Source organism: Crotalus tigris, unplaced genomic scaffold (genome assembly GCF_016545835.1).
Source record: "Crotalus tigris isolate CLP2741 ecotype Arizona unplaced genomic scaffold, ASM1654583v1 scf7180000024383.4638030, whole genome shotgun sequence".
Taxonomy (NCBI): Eukaryota; Metazoa; Chordata; class Lepidosauria; order Squamata; family Viperidae; genus Crotalus; species Crotalus tigris.
In genome coordinates, this window is record NW_024100553.1 from 2,343,076 (window position 1) to 2,358,131 (window position 15,056).

The 15,056-nt window shown below is 37.7% G+C and overlaps 1 protein-coding gene across 1 annotated transcript in view; it reads left to right on the top strand.

Annotated features, from left to right (window-relative positions):
* The window catches only part of TAFA1 (TAFA chemokine like family member 1), a 401,883-nt gene that overhangs the window by 199,128 nt on the left and 187,699 nt on the right, over positions 1-15,056 (top strand). The gene's annotated exons all lie outside the window — the stretch shown is intronic.

Here is a 15,056-nt window from a genome sequence, read left to right on the forward strand (position 1 = left end):
TCATGTGTTTTTTTTTTCAATTTGCTGATGATAGGTATTTTGAAAAAAAAAATTCCTGGTGTGCAGAAGTATTCACAAGTAAGATTTCTGTAGAAATTAAAAGGGATACAGATATAGGGGTATTGAAGGGAAAACAGCATTTATTAGTTTTCATAAATTGTTTTTGGGTTTCTTCTCATTTGATGCAAAACATCATAGAGATCGTACAAAGCTGGATATGATACAGCCAGATATACTATAAACTTGACGGAAAGGATACTTTGTAAGCTCTGTCTCCTTTTGACTTGGTTGGTCTCTTTGCATCAGTGTGTGTGTGTGTGTGTGTGTGTGTGTGTGTGTTTCTGTGTCTTTGTATGTCTGTGTGCATGTGTGTGTGTGTGTGTGTGTGTGATAGGCAGAGGGGGGAGGGCAAAGGAGAGGGAGAGGGAGGGAGAAAGAGAGAGAGAGAAGTTTAGATACTGGTATAGGTACAGGTATCTATGTGTGTAGAGGGGTGTATTTATACATACACATGAACACACTGAAATATATACTACTTAATCTTCTAACCTAGTTTATCTTTGTGGGAACAAAACCTGTAATATACTTATTTAGAGTATTATTAAGCAAGCACCATAGTAAATCCTGTCCTATTTGTAAAGTTCTATGCTCAGCCAGGTGGACTGAATTTGGGACACATTGTGGAATCAGAAATACAGTATGTCCTTTAGAAAACCTGTTTGGCTTCTACTATTTCTAGGTTCCTACAGGCATGAAAGCCACAAGGTAGCTGTCTTATGATTATATGGAAAATTGTAAGAGTCACCTTGAACCATGAAATGGGCAGCATATAAATTTAATAAACTATATTATATAACTATATCTATAATAGTAACACTTATCCCAAAAATCACAGTAACTTTTACCCAGAAACACCAGGATGTTACTTTCTCAAATAACATTCAAGATTAACAAATCTTAGTTACTAACCAAGTCAAGCACCAGCCTGCAAAATTAATTTCTCTGCCATTAGAGTTACCTATTAAAGAGAGAAGTATCTCCAAAATTGTTGTTCATAAATTTAAAAATTAGTTGAACCCATCCTGCTTTCAGCCAATACATCTCCAGGGCTTTTGGCCTCTGTTCTATTACTGATATTATGTATTTTCCAACTCACTAGAGGTAAAAAGTAAGGGATAGGCAGACAACATTGATCTCTGTGACTTTACCGAGTGAAAAGTGGAGCCTTGAATAAATTTTCCTATCAAGAGACCCTGTGATTTCTGAAATAAAGCAAGCACACCAGACTCTTTAGTTAAGTGGTGTCAAACTCGCCATGTCACATAATGTGTTGCGAGATATCATGATTTTTTTCCGCTTGCCGGAGCTGGGATGGCTTCCACATGACGAATACAATGCGCAGGCCGACAGTTTGACACCCTACTCTAGTTCTATGATACCTGCTTTTAGTGGGAGCTAAAGGAAAAATCTCATAATTTCAGGAGAGATTTTGAATAAAGATGTGGAGATTAAATGGAACCTGACATATTTAATGTTGAAAAAGACAGGCAGATAACAAATAGACAGCAACCAAGCTGAATAGGTATCATGTCAGTCCATGATTGATCAGGAAGGAACCATCACTCCATCAATAATATAGTTCGTCAGTGTTTCTCTCAAAAGGTTTGCTGTTGGAAAATTCTGATGCAGTATTTTTTTTTTTTTACTAGAAAAAAAAACTGATTTATAAATCTATGTTTCTCCTCTGCCTTTCCTTGTTTTATTTTGTTTTGCATTTTCCTCCAATTAGCTTGTGGGCATGTGAGAGTTTAAAATGTATCATGTTGGAACAATAACATTCTGAACTTTTAAAACAGATCCAAAACCTGAGGGTCCAACCTTTTCACTTTTTCATCAGTTCACACCTAAGCTGCCTCCTGTTTGAAGGTGATCGGAGTACTTCTGAAGAGCAGATATCTATTTCAGAATCACATCTCCTCTGAGCTGTTTGTACCAGCTGATTTGAAAATGGAAAGTAACAGAATCAATTTGGACCTTTATACATGTTTAGATGTTCCTATATTTCCTGACAAATTATGAGCATTGATGAAATGGAGTTGTTAAAATTAGAAAATGATTTCAGCATCAACACTCTAAGGATATCGGTGGTATTCGCAAGAGATGAGCGAGGAATTATTTTGCAATGAACGTTGACATAAGAATATCTTACATTTACTTTTTACTTTGCTATATAGAAGCTGTGGCAGAATTCTCTTGGTTTTGGTCATTTCAAACTGATAGATTTTTGTTTTAAGTCATCTGAGCCTTAATTTAAGAAAATTATTGTTATTTTGATTATAAAAAGCATATTCAGAGATAAATGTGTATATGTGTATTTTTTTTCAGGCAGGAAAAAAAACCCTGAATACATTACTTTTATATTATGCTTTGGTGGTGAAATGGCATTTTTAAGTAGATCTGTTTCCATACTTCGAACTCATTCAGGACTTGACTAAGATGTTGGAATCTAGTTTCCCTAAATAGTTGCAGGAAATGTAACTAGGAAACTATTATCACCTGTGCTTGGACTTGCAAAAGAGCTAACCAATATTGGATAGAAATTAGTAATGTAATTCAAAAAAGTTTGAAAATTAATGTGCAGTTCAGACCATATTTTTGTTAGGGTTTATGAATAAAATATTGGAAAAATCATATGGTGTATTATTATTATTATTATTATTATTATTATTATTATCATATAATAATGATAATCATATGATTAAAACATATGATGATTAAAGCGGTACAATTTTTATATGCTCAGCACTGGAAAGATCTAATAATGTCCACAATACAGGAATGGTTAATAAAAATGACTGAATGGCAACAATGGCTAAGTTAATAACCATTGTGAGAGAAAAATCACTGAAGAAATTAACAGAACAGAATAACAGAGTTGGAAGGGACCTTGGAGGTCTTCTAGTCCAACCCCATTCATCTATAATTGGAAACCTTTTGGGGGCTTTTTGGAGAAAAATCAAATTTTGACATATGGATTTGATAATTGTTAAAATTTAGAAAGGAAAAAACAGATTTTTTAAAAAAAATCCCTTTTAAGGAGGAAAATGGACATTATATTACAGTCTTAAACTAAGAATCAAATGTAAGTGCTCCTTATATCATTAGAAGAACAAGTCAAAGTCATTTTTGTATATATATCTGTTTTCATTTTTTAATATCTTTTTGCATTTCTATCCCTATTCTCTTTTTTAACTCTTTGTCTTTTCTCTTGTAAATTTATTTTTTATGTGTATACTTTGTAAAAGATAATAATAATATTAGTAGTAGTAAAGTTGGAAGGGACCTTTGAGGTCTTCTAGTCCAACCTCCTGCTCAGGCAGGAAGCCCTATACCAGCGGTTCTCAACCTGTGGGTCACGACCCCTTTGGGGGTCGAACGACCCTTACAGAGGGGTCGCCTAAGACCATCGGAAAACACATATTTCCGATGGTCTTAGGAACCGAGACACCACTCTGCATCCATCTCCGCATGGTCTCCTCCGCCATTTGCAAAGAGAGAGAGAGAGACAGAGAGGCACTTTCGATTCCCTTCTCTCTCTCTCTCTCTCTCTCTCTCTCTCTCTCTCTCTCTCTCTCTCTCTCTCTCTCTCTCTCTCTCTCTCTCTCGGACTTACCTCCTGCAGGGCTCCTGATTGGCCCTGCACCCAGGTGCCTCATCCCCTGGAAGCCCCAAAATCCCTGCTAGGAGTGGCCTGCTGGGGGCTCCACCGAGCGGGCCAGCCCTCCCGCAAGCCACGGCCCAAGGGAGACCAGCCCCTGCAATCCCCAGCCAGCCCAACCATTGGCCCGCTGGCCGGGAAGGTGCGCCGGAGTCCAAGCTTCTGGGAAGGAAGAAGGAGATGCAGCAATGGTAGGAGAGGAAAGCCTCCTCCTAGGACCCGGCGCTGGTGGCAGCTTCCTTGCCTCCTCTTCCTTCTCCCCTTCTTCCTCCTGCTGCCCCCCAGGTGGCTTGGGTGGGTGCTGGGACAAGAAGGGTGTCTGAGGGGGACCAGCTGGGCTGGTCAAGGAGCTGGCAGGGGCCGTGTGGCACCAGCCCCCACCGTGGCTCCATCGATGGGCAGAGGGCGAGGCCAGGCAGCACGGAGTCCCAGCTGGGGCAGCTGCTTCCTCGCCCTCCTCCTCTCCTTCTTCCTCCTGCTGCCCCCCAGGTGGCTTGGGTGGGTGCTGTCCCCACCGTGGCTCCATCAATGGGCAGAGGGCAAGGCCAGGCAGCGTGTAGTCTTGGCGGGGGCAGCGGGGACCCCCGATGACGCTGCTATAAGGGAGAGAGAGGAAAGAGAGAGAAACAGAGGAAAAGAGAGAGGAAAGAGAGAGAGAAAAAAAAGAGAGAAGAAAGACAGAGAAAGAGGGAGGAAACAGAGAAAGAGAGAGAGAGGAAAGAGAAAGAGAAAGAGAGGAAAGAGAGAGAGGAAAGAGAGAAACAGGAAAAGAGAGAGGAAAGAGAGAGAGAGAAAAAAGAGAAGAAAGACAGAGAAAGAGGGAGGAAACAGAAAGAGAGAGAGAGGAAAGAGAAAGAGAAAGAGAAAGAGAGGAAAGAGAGAGAGAGGAAAGAGAAAGAGAGAGAGGAAAGAGAGAGAAACAGGAAAAGAGAGAGGAAAGAGAAAGAGAAAGAGAGGAAAGAGAAAGAGAGAGGAAGGAGAGAAAGAGAGAGAGGAAAGAGAGAGAGAAAGAGAGAAAGAGGGAGAGGAATGGCACTTCTCCAACCAGGCTGGGCAGAGCCGGTGGAGCGGCCTTCCTGCCCTCCCTCCCTGGCCAGCTGGATGGGGGTTGGGGGTCATCACAACATGAGGAACTGTATTAAAGGGTTGCGGCATTAGGAAGGTTGAGAATTGTTGCCCTATACCACTTCAGACAAATGGTTGTCCAGATATTTCTTAAAAACTTCCAGTGTTGGAGCATTCACAACTTCTGGAGGCAGCTTGTTCCACTGATTAATTGTTCTGTCAGGAAGTTTCTCCTTAGTTCTAGGATGCCTCCCTCTTTGATTAGTTTCCATCCGTTACGTCTTGTCCTGACTTCAGGTGCTTCGGAGAACAGCTTGACTCCCTTTTCTTTGTGGCAGCCCCTAAGATATTGGAGCACTGCTATCATGTCACCTCTTGTCCTTCTCTTCATTAAACTAGATATATCCAGCAACCGTTCCTTATATGTTTTAGCCTCCTGTCCCCTGATCATCTTTGTTGCTCTTCTCTGTACTCTTTCTAGATCTCAACATCTTTTTTACATCGCGGTGACCAAAACTGGATGTAGTATTCCAAGTGTGGCCTTACCAAGGCATTGTAAAATGGTATTAACACTTCAAGTGATCTTGATTCTATCCCTCTGTTAATGCAGCCTAGCACTGTGTTGGCTTTTTTGGCAGTTGCAGCACACTGCTGGCTCATATTTAAGTGATTGTCCACTTGGACTCCGAGATCCCTCTCACAGTTACCACCTATACTGTGCCTGTGCATTTGGTTTTTCTTGCCTAAATCTAGAACCTTATTTTTTTCACCATTGAATTTCATTTTGTTATATAGCACCCAATAAAATTGTTAATAAAAGGAATCCAGTTTCCTTGTCAAATTTGGAATTGCAATACATTCAGTTCAGAATTATAAGGGATCCCAATATATATTTTCTCCCAAATCTCTACTTACATTGGCTGGCACAGAAACAACACACAAGAAGACTTAGGACATTAAAGTCCTGGTGCAATTGAAGTTTTATTTAAAATAATAATACAAATATACTGTAATTTAGAATCCTGTTCTTCAGGTGCATTAGAGTATTAAAATAATGGACACAGTGAAACAGAATCTGTGAAACATGTAGAGGAACTAGTTCAAGCAAAAGTATTTTTTAAAACAAAAGTAACCTATGGTCATCAAGATGTTGCTGATATACAGTTTCAAATATCCTTCCTTATGGGGCATGTTGCTTAAGGTTTTGGGCAATTAAAATTCAGTCATATATTGCCCATGCTTTCTTCAGTCATAAGTCCCATTGAACCAAATTCTGTCCCAGACAACAACATACAGGACTATAGGTTAAAAGACTTTTAAATTTATTATGAATAGGGTTCTGATGTTTCTATTCCTAAATTATCTTACAAATAATTTGATTCAGATCTAGAACCATGCAATGTTGGAATATTGAAAAATATACTATATATTCCCCTTTGGACAGCTATATTACAGAGATTCTAATTCAAAGCATGCTCAACTCACTGAAGCAAGAAAGCCTGCTTGACTGAAGTGTGATCTATCTGTCTCTGGAGAGCAATCTTGTCCCGTTGTCCTACTGAGTTTTCAGATCTGACACAGCTCAAAACAAGAGGGCAGGTTACTGCTCAAATTAAATGATTTTATGCCATTGATTGATCCTTATAGGTCCAAGAAAAGAGTGATATCTCTCTTAGGCTTTGAGGCATTTCTCAACCATAAGTTATTCAAAGATTTTATGATTTAGCATAAAGATACTTTTCCAGCTGTTCACAGGGTAATAGCTAACTACTTTTCTATTATTATTTCCAAATTTTTATCTTTTGATTTGATTACAATAATCATCATCACTTTTTATTCTTTCGATAAATAGTGTTTTAAAAAAAGCTTTCATTTTTCCCCCAGCATGTTTAGGAAAAATTGAACAACAAGCTAATTTTTATTATACTTGGTCTGCTTGTGAAAGAAGGTTCGGAGGTATAGAAGTGAAAAGCATAGTTTATTCAGACAATAATTATACATTACTTGATTTACTTTACATTACTTTACTTTACATTACATTAATCTTGTGACAAAAGGACCTACATGTTGCTTTCCTTTAAAGAATGAAGCATCTCCATAATGGTTTAGAATTATCTGGACTGTCTTTATTAGGTTATATAACCTTCATGCTGTGTTAGGTGTTGAGAGGGAGGGAGGGAGGGAGGGAGGGAGGGAGGGAGGGAGAGAGGAAGGAAGGAAGGAAGGAAGGAAGGAAGGAAGGAAGGAAGGAAGGAAGGAAGGAAGGAAGGAAGGAAGGAAGGAAGGAAGGAAGGTCAATCTATGGTGGAATTTAATTAAACAACCTTTGGAGGGACAAGTTCGTGAAATGTGGTTATTAATATTAACAAGATATTGCGGCATTTATGCACATTTGTAAAATAATTTCCCCATTTGCACAACCCAGAGAAACCAAGCAAGTATTTGAAGGCTTAAGCCATACACTGTGTTTCCTAACACAACTCTAAATCTCCATGCTAGGCCAAATATGTGGGAACAAAACTGGAAAACAATCCTTTTAAGAAAAAAAAATGCCAATTAAAAACACTCCTCTTTGTATCTGTGAAACTTAGCCATCTGCCTTGCCACTTAATCCGGTAAATAAGAGAGGAAATAAAGGGATAGTAATTTTATTGAAGCTTTAACTATAAGAAACAAAATTGCAGAGTTCCCCTGATGCTGACAAATACCTCTCCTGGCTCCTTTGAAATCATTATTGTATTCTTGCAAAACTGTGAATTAATGAGTTAGAGAAAAATCTATGCTTAAGTGAGCATGGCCCATGCCAAATATTCAAGTTCTAATCACAACATAGCATAGCTACTTTCTGGCACCAATTGCCTCACTGCATATCAGGCCTGCTCCATATCAGTCCTTTTCTAATGCTCTGGATGGTTGGGAATGACTGCTATTTCAATTTCCCACATTACTTTATATTAAGATTAGACTCAACACTATTTGGAATCCTGTGGAATCCAAACAGTGAGTTAGAAGCATAACCACCAAATATTCGAATTCAAAACTCATAAAAAAGTAAAGCTATAGCATTAATGGAGAGGAAGGAAGCAAGAAAGGAAGGAAGGAAGGAAGTATAACTACCTATCTTACGTGCCATATCCCTGAGGAGTTTACAAAACAGTCAAAGTCTCCAAAACAATCATAAAACTTCCTTCCCTCTATGATGGAAGCTTTATTTAAAAAATAAAGCTCCCATTTATTTCACAGATGTGAATTAATCAGATATACTACCCTATACCCCAGGGGTCTTCAAATTTGGTTCTTTTATGATTTGTGGACTTCAACTCCCAGAATTCTTCAGCCAGCATGCCTTGCTGAGGAATTCTGGGAGTTGAAGTCCACAAGTCATAAAAGGGCAAAGTTTGAAGACCCCTGCTATAACCTATTCAGTATAATCCAAAATTCTCATTTATTTCATCAATTCCTATTTTGTACTTAATGTTAGAGAGAAAAATTTAAGTGGGAATAGTGATATTGGGCAATAACTTTTATAGTTTGTCTTATTACATGTCTGCTAGTGTTTAAATCAGATCCTATCAATACAGGCCTCTTCAGAAAAAAATGTCTGCCGTTGTCAAATTTTTGCTGTACTCCTAGTAAGTTTGTCTGATTTCAGAATTTCAGAAATGATGCCTTTCGCATATATTTATTGGCTTGAAATAATCAATACAAAACTTTTCAAAGATGTTTCCTATATGAAACTGAAATCAATAATGAACAAAGTAAATTGATATATGTATTCAGAACAAATGTTGAAACAGGGTTTAAATAGACATTTCAAATCTGGCAAATATAGTTTCAAAATTCTTCTGGTATGGAAAACAGCACTGATTTTTTTTTTCTCTCACTCTCTCTTTCTTCTCCATTGCTCAGTGATAGAGGTCATACTTCGCAAGAGGAACAGAAAGTCCTAGTTTTAATTCTTCACATCTCCAAATTGGGCTGAAAAAATCTCTCTTTGAGATCTCAGACAGTTGTTGCCAGTGATGATAACACTGGACTAAAATAATGTTCAAATTTGGTAACTGGGGTATGTGTGGAGTTGAAGTCCACACCTCTTAACATTCTCAAGTTTGAAAAAGACTGGATTAAATGAACCAAAATCTTAATTAAACTTTCCATATTCGTACACACCTAATGGTGGTACGACTTCCAAGGGAAGATACTCAGATAGATCCTGGAAACAAATTTAATTTTAAAGTCAGTAATTCAAATTGTGCTTTGAAATGGCACAGAGCAGCCATTGTTCACAGAAAACCCTGCAATGCAACACTTTCAAAACTGCAACAAGCTACTACTTATCAAAAGTCTTTGGAATTAAAATGCAAGATAATTATCCAGCTCATTTCTATGCAAAGCTCAAGGTATATGGGACAGGCACAGTGACCTTTCCCAACTGTTGGTGATAACAAGTTTGAAAGGAAGATTTTCATTTACTGTTTACAGATAACAAACATCTTGTAGAGCATTTTTAATAAGCAGCAAATTGACCAGAGTTATCATATGCACAAACCAGAAGCTCCTCTTAGAACTGTTAGTTATTGTTACACCACTGATTAGTCACAGGGCCCCTCAAGACCATATATGAATGAAGCCGGCACCACCCACTGGACATCTGCATGGCCATGTTAAGATTCCCATGATGCTGTGTCTTTTATTTTAATAGAGCCACATGTCTTTGCTTCCATATCTAGCATGACTGATGTCTTTACAATTTATTGTTCCCTGCCCTTGGCACTGTCATAATAATGTAAACTAAATGAAATCTGTGGAGGAAAAGCTGTAGTGGCGCTTCAGTTTTGGACCAAGCCTTCAGTTTTGCAGGCTATTATGAAACCAAAAAACAAAACATGACATTAACTGCATCAGCAAAATGTATTTGGGAGAATGAAGAAATGTTGATGAAAATTTTGTTGTTGTTGTTCACAAAGGTAGGGTTATTCCTGCCTGTCAGGATGGTGTGGCTCTTGGCACCGTCTATCAAAATAAGAATAACCCATTTTTCAAAATATGACTACAAAAGCCAACTCTATTGCTTGGAAGAAGTAGGTGACACAAGAAAGAAAAATTGAAGCAGTCAACCAGACATCATCATAAGAATTAAAAATGTCAGTGGCCAGTGACAGTAGGGTTTAGAGGAGATGGTTTTATGCTTAACAAAATATCTACTATATATTTTCTGATTCAGTTGTTCCTATAGAGGAGAATATTTGTATCTCAGGGTTGAAATGATAGGTCCTCTCTGAGCTTGGTTGTTTTCTTGCAGACATTTCATTACCAAACTAGGTAATATAATGAGTGCACTAATGAGGTTACATAGTTTGGGTAATGAAATGTCTGCAAGAAAGCAACCAATTTCAGAGAGCACCAAGGACCCCTCAGAGTTGTCCCTAGTTTTTAATAAGAAAGTCATAACACCAGTTTTCAAGTCTGTCAATTATTTCATATGTACTTTTAGGCAGCAACAATCATATATTTTTCTCCTATCAGTTTTATAAGGTGTGATGAGAAATCCTCTGAACCAAAGATAAGATACAGAAGAATGAAAGAAACAATGTTATCTACAAAATCAGCTATAAACAGGGCTTTTTTTCTCATAGAACGCCTAGAATGGAGTTCCGGCACCTTTTTTGGACGGAACCTTGTAGGGTAGGCAAGGCAGGTTGTATGATGTGTGTGAGTTCCGGCACCTTTTATTTTTTAGAAAAAAAGCACTGGCTATAGCCATTGCAACCAGTGGTGGGATTCAGCCAGTTCGTACCAGAACTGGTAGCTAATTTTTTGTTGCCCAGGCCCAGAACGGACTTCCGAAAGCAGCATCCACACAGAGAACTGGTTGCTCACATATTTGAATCCCACCACTGATTGCAACCAATTCTATGTGGGAAAAACATCACATCAATTAAAAACCAGAATTTAATATAGACTTAGAAAAGTAGCAACGTTTGTGGGAAAGAAACTATAAATTGACAATGTGAGCTTCATACAAAGAAAACTTATATAAAATGTTTTATAGATGGCATTTGCCACCAACAAGATTAGTAAAATTGTTTAAAAACATGTCAGAGAAATGTTGGAAATGTAAACACAGACCAGGTACTTATTATCATATGTGGTAGACATGTGTTAAAGCAAGGAAATATTGGACAATAATCCACACTTGGTTAGAAAAAAATGTTAGAGAAACACATAGACTATAAACTTGATTTTTTTTTTACTAGGTATAATGCCAGAAAAACTTGATAAGCAGAGCACATATTTGATTCTACATGTGATAACAATGGCAAGAATTATATTTGCACAATATTGCAAGAACGAAGAAATACCACCAGAAGAAGAAAAAATAAAAAAATATTAGACTGCGCAGAAATGGACAGACTTACTTTAAGGTTGAAAGAAAAAGAAGAAACAGAATATTTTCAAACTTGGGACCTATTTTATCAACGGTTAGAGAAAAGATTTAGGGATTAGGAATTTAATTTGTATTAGTGAATAAGATATTCAGACAACACATTTTTGTCGAATAATTATTATTGAACTCTTGTTAAAACAAATAATAAAACTTAAAAAAAAGTGATCACAGAGAGAATGTAATGTTTTCCTCAATCCCCAGCTGTTGTCTAAAGCAGCAGCCCCAACATTTTTGGTGCCAGGGACCAATTCAGTGGAGGGTGGTTTTTCTACAGACCAGGGCGGCGCATGGTTTTCATGCTGCCTGGATCTTGTGCATGCACGAATGGGGCACAGGATTCTGGTGGGCCCATGAGCTGAGGATCCCTGTTCTAAAGTGGGTAAGAGTGTGTATATATCAGGGTGGGATTCTAGTAGATTAAACTGAAATGCTATAGTTTAGAATTTAGAACCTGGATCTTGCGCATGCACAAATGGGGCACAGGATTCTGGTGGGCCCATGAGTTGAGGATCCCTGTTCTAAAGTGGGTAAGAGTGTGTATATATATTGGGGTGGGATTCTAGTAGATTAAACTGAAATGTTATAGTTTAGAATTTAGAATCTGGATCTTGCGCATGCACAAATGGGGCACAGGATTCTGGTGGGCCCATGAGTTGAGGATCCCTGTTCTAAAGTGGGTAAGAGTGTGCATATATATTGGGGTGGGATTCTAGTAGATTAAACTGAAATGTTATAGTTTAGAATTTAGAACCTGGATCTTGCGCATGCACAAATGGGGCGCAGGATTCTGGTGGGCCCATGAATTGAGGATCCCTGTTCTAAAGTGGGTAAGAGTGTGCATATATTGGGGTGGAATTATAATAGATTAAACTGAAATGTTATGGTTTAGAATTTAGAAAAGGATATGTTGTATGAAAATCTACTAATTACTTATTTTACATTCTTGAAGTACTTATGATTCTTTTTGTCAAGCTCTTTCTGGAAAAGAAGTACCGTTTATTCCAGCGTATAAGGCGACTAGGCGTATAAGACGACCCCCAACTTTTGAGAAGATTTTCAGGGTTTAGAAAGTCATCTTATACGCCAGAAAATACAGTACAATATTGAATTTCTGTTTATAGATGAGCACAATAGGAGCTCCTTTGCTGCTAGAAAGCTTTGTCTTGTTAGTGCTTATTTCTGTAAAAAAATAGGGCTGGCCAGTAGGGGGCAGATTGGTTTTAAATTCAGAGAACAGCTACCCGTATATTCCTGCGTATAAGACGACCTCTGACTTTTGAGAAGATTTTCAGGGATTAGAAAGTCATCTTATACACCGGAAAATATGGTAAAATTCTTTCTGGTTTCTAATGAACTTTGTGTATGATTTTCTTTCTGTATGGACATCAATCCCACATATTGCAGCAAATAAAAGCAAAGGCCTTCAGGATACACTTTAAGTTTTCATCCTGAAGCATCTTGTTGTGTGACTTATTTGTCCCCAAAGTGGGGACTGAGCAGATATGCCTATTGTTAGACCTTAGCTTGGCAAAGGAATTTATAGGGAGCCTAGATAATAACTTGGGGTCTAAAGAAAATATTTTAAAAGTTACTTTTTTCTGTAAGGCATACCTGCAGCTATTTACCTTTCATCCTAGAAGATCTCCTAGGAAAACAGTGCCTTAAAGTTGTTATATTTGTTTTTTTCTTTTTTAATTTTTATTCTAGCAGGCAGTGTAGCACTTCTTTCTACCAAATCCTTTCTAAAAGTGAAATTGAATAAAACATTGCAAGGACTTTCAAGGGATTTGAGCTGTTCCTGTTTTCTTGTCGATTCATCTAATGCATCTAAATTAGGTTATTTCTGATCCATTTCACTTTTACATGCTTTCACCTATAAATCCTTTCCATTTCTCTTTTGCCTTAACCTCCAATTAAAAATATATATCTACACAAACATCCACACTGGAATGTTTACATTTAAAACACAATTTAAGCATTTTGGCCTCTTTTGCTCTCTTCCACTCTCTTTCTCTCCGGGTATGTTAATAGGAAAGATATATTTTAAAGCAAATGTGTCAGTTACATCAAAACATTGAATGTAGATATTTCAGGCCTTCTTACTGCTAGCTTCAATTTTCAGCCTAAAAATCAAAACAAGCAGACATGGATTCAGCCCTAGAAAATCGCCTGTTGCAATGCTCCACATTTTCTATTTTGAGAGGATGTTAAATAGCTCTGATGGAGATTATGACCACATCATAAAACTTTTATCTTCCAAAGACTAAACTAAACATTCTCCTTATTCCCTACTCCATCAACTTATTCTGGGAAATCCTAAGTAACAAAGACCTTATTGATAAGAGGTAGAATCCTGGGGTGGAAATGAAAAGAATTCCTTGAAAGATGGCAGATCCAGCATCACAATCAAAATCCCATCACTTTTGTACATACGACTTTGCAGACCATCCTCTTGAGTTCCCTCTGGTAGAAATGAAGAGAAATTCATCCTTGATGATGTTCCTGGATGTTTCCAACTTGGAGGGGATATGAATGATTCTGCCAGCCAATGTCAACTTACACTGGCAAGTTCTCCTATCCTTCAATAATAAGGTTCAGGATTTCATTAACATAATTAAATTTGATCACTTATTATAGTTAGGAAAAATTAGGGAAAGACTAAACAATCTTTCCCACTTTTAGCCCACATTTATTTTTACACATAAAAACATGTTTGGAAATTGTCAAGGCAGAACAAATGTGTGTTAAGTGTTGATGTGAGCATCCCAAATGGTGTAAACATATGGCTTCTAGAATTTTTTCCAAAAAGCATAAATGCCAGCTTAAAATGACAAAGCAGTTTACGAATCAGCATAGCCAACAATGTTTTCGAAAATTTACCAAGCATTGTAATTTAGCAACCCAAACCTTTCCTTTGTTGTGCTTTGAGTAATTAAAATACTATGTGTCTGCAGCTTACTATTGAACCAAAATTTACACATTGTGACACTTCTCCAATATGATCCTAACATTTTTAGCGACAGTGTTGTGTGTAAACAGGTTGTGACCTAACAGAATAATGCTATGTTGAGATGTGAACTACTGTGGTTGACTCATAAGAGCTCAGGTGGAAAGTCTATAGCTCCAGGGGCTTGTAGTAAAAGGGACTGAAAGGTTTAAATCTTTGGATATGAGCAGTCTTCTATACCTTCTGGTATGATTGAATAGACCATTATAACCAAAGTGCAACCATTTAATAACTTCCTGACAGAGTAACCATACTTTTGATAGTTAAAATTTAAGTATCAAGTTCTTAGCTTCCCTATTTTTATAGAAATAAATTTCTTTCAGAGTTTCTTTAACAATATTTATTGATAGATAATAAGATAAGGTGACTGAAATGTTGGTAACTGGACTGTTCCCTTTAGAATCCTATTTATCTCCCAGGTGGGTGAAGGCTGTTTTATTTATTTATTAGTTTGTTTGTTTAATTTCTATGCCACCCATCCCAATAATACAGGGACTCTGAGAAGCTCACAATATAACAAAAGAGTAAAAAGTGCTAAAAACAATTAAAATTAGAATAAAAAAAATTAAAATTAATAGGCAGCCTGGAGGTGAGAATCGTCTCTACCCTGTCAACCATCCCCATTGTATCAGGGCCTCAGGTCAAGAAGCAAAGCCAAGTTTTTAGGTTCTTCCAGAAGGTCAGGAGCATAGGGGAGGATCTCACCTCTGATGGGAGAATATTCCAGAGAGTTGAGGCCACAGCAGAAAAGGCTCTTCTCCTGAATTCTGCCAGCTGAAAATTTTTTAGATCAATGGATTCAAAGCAGGCTCTTTCCA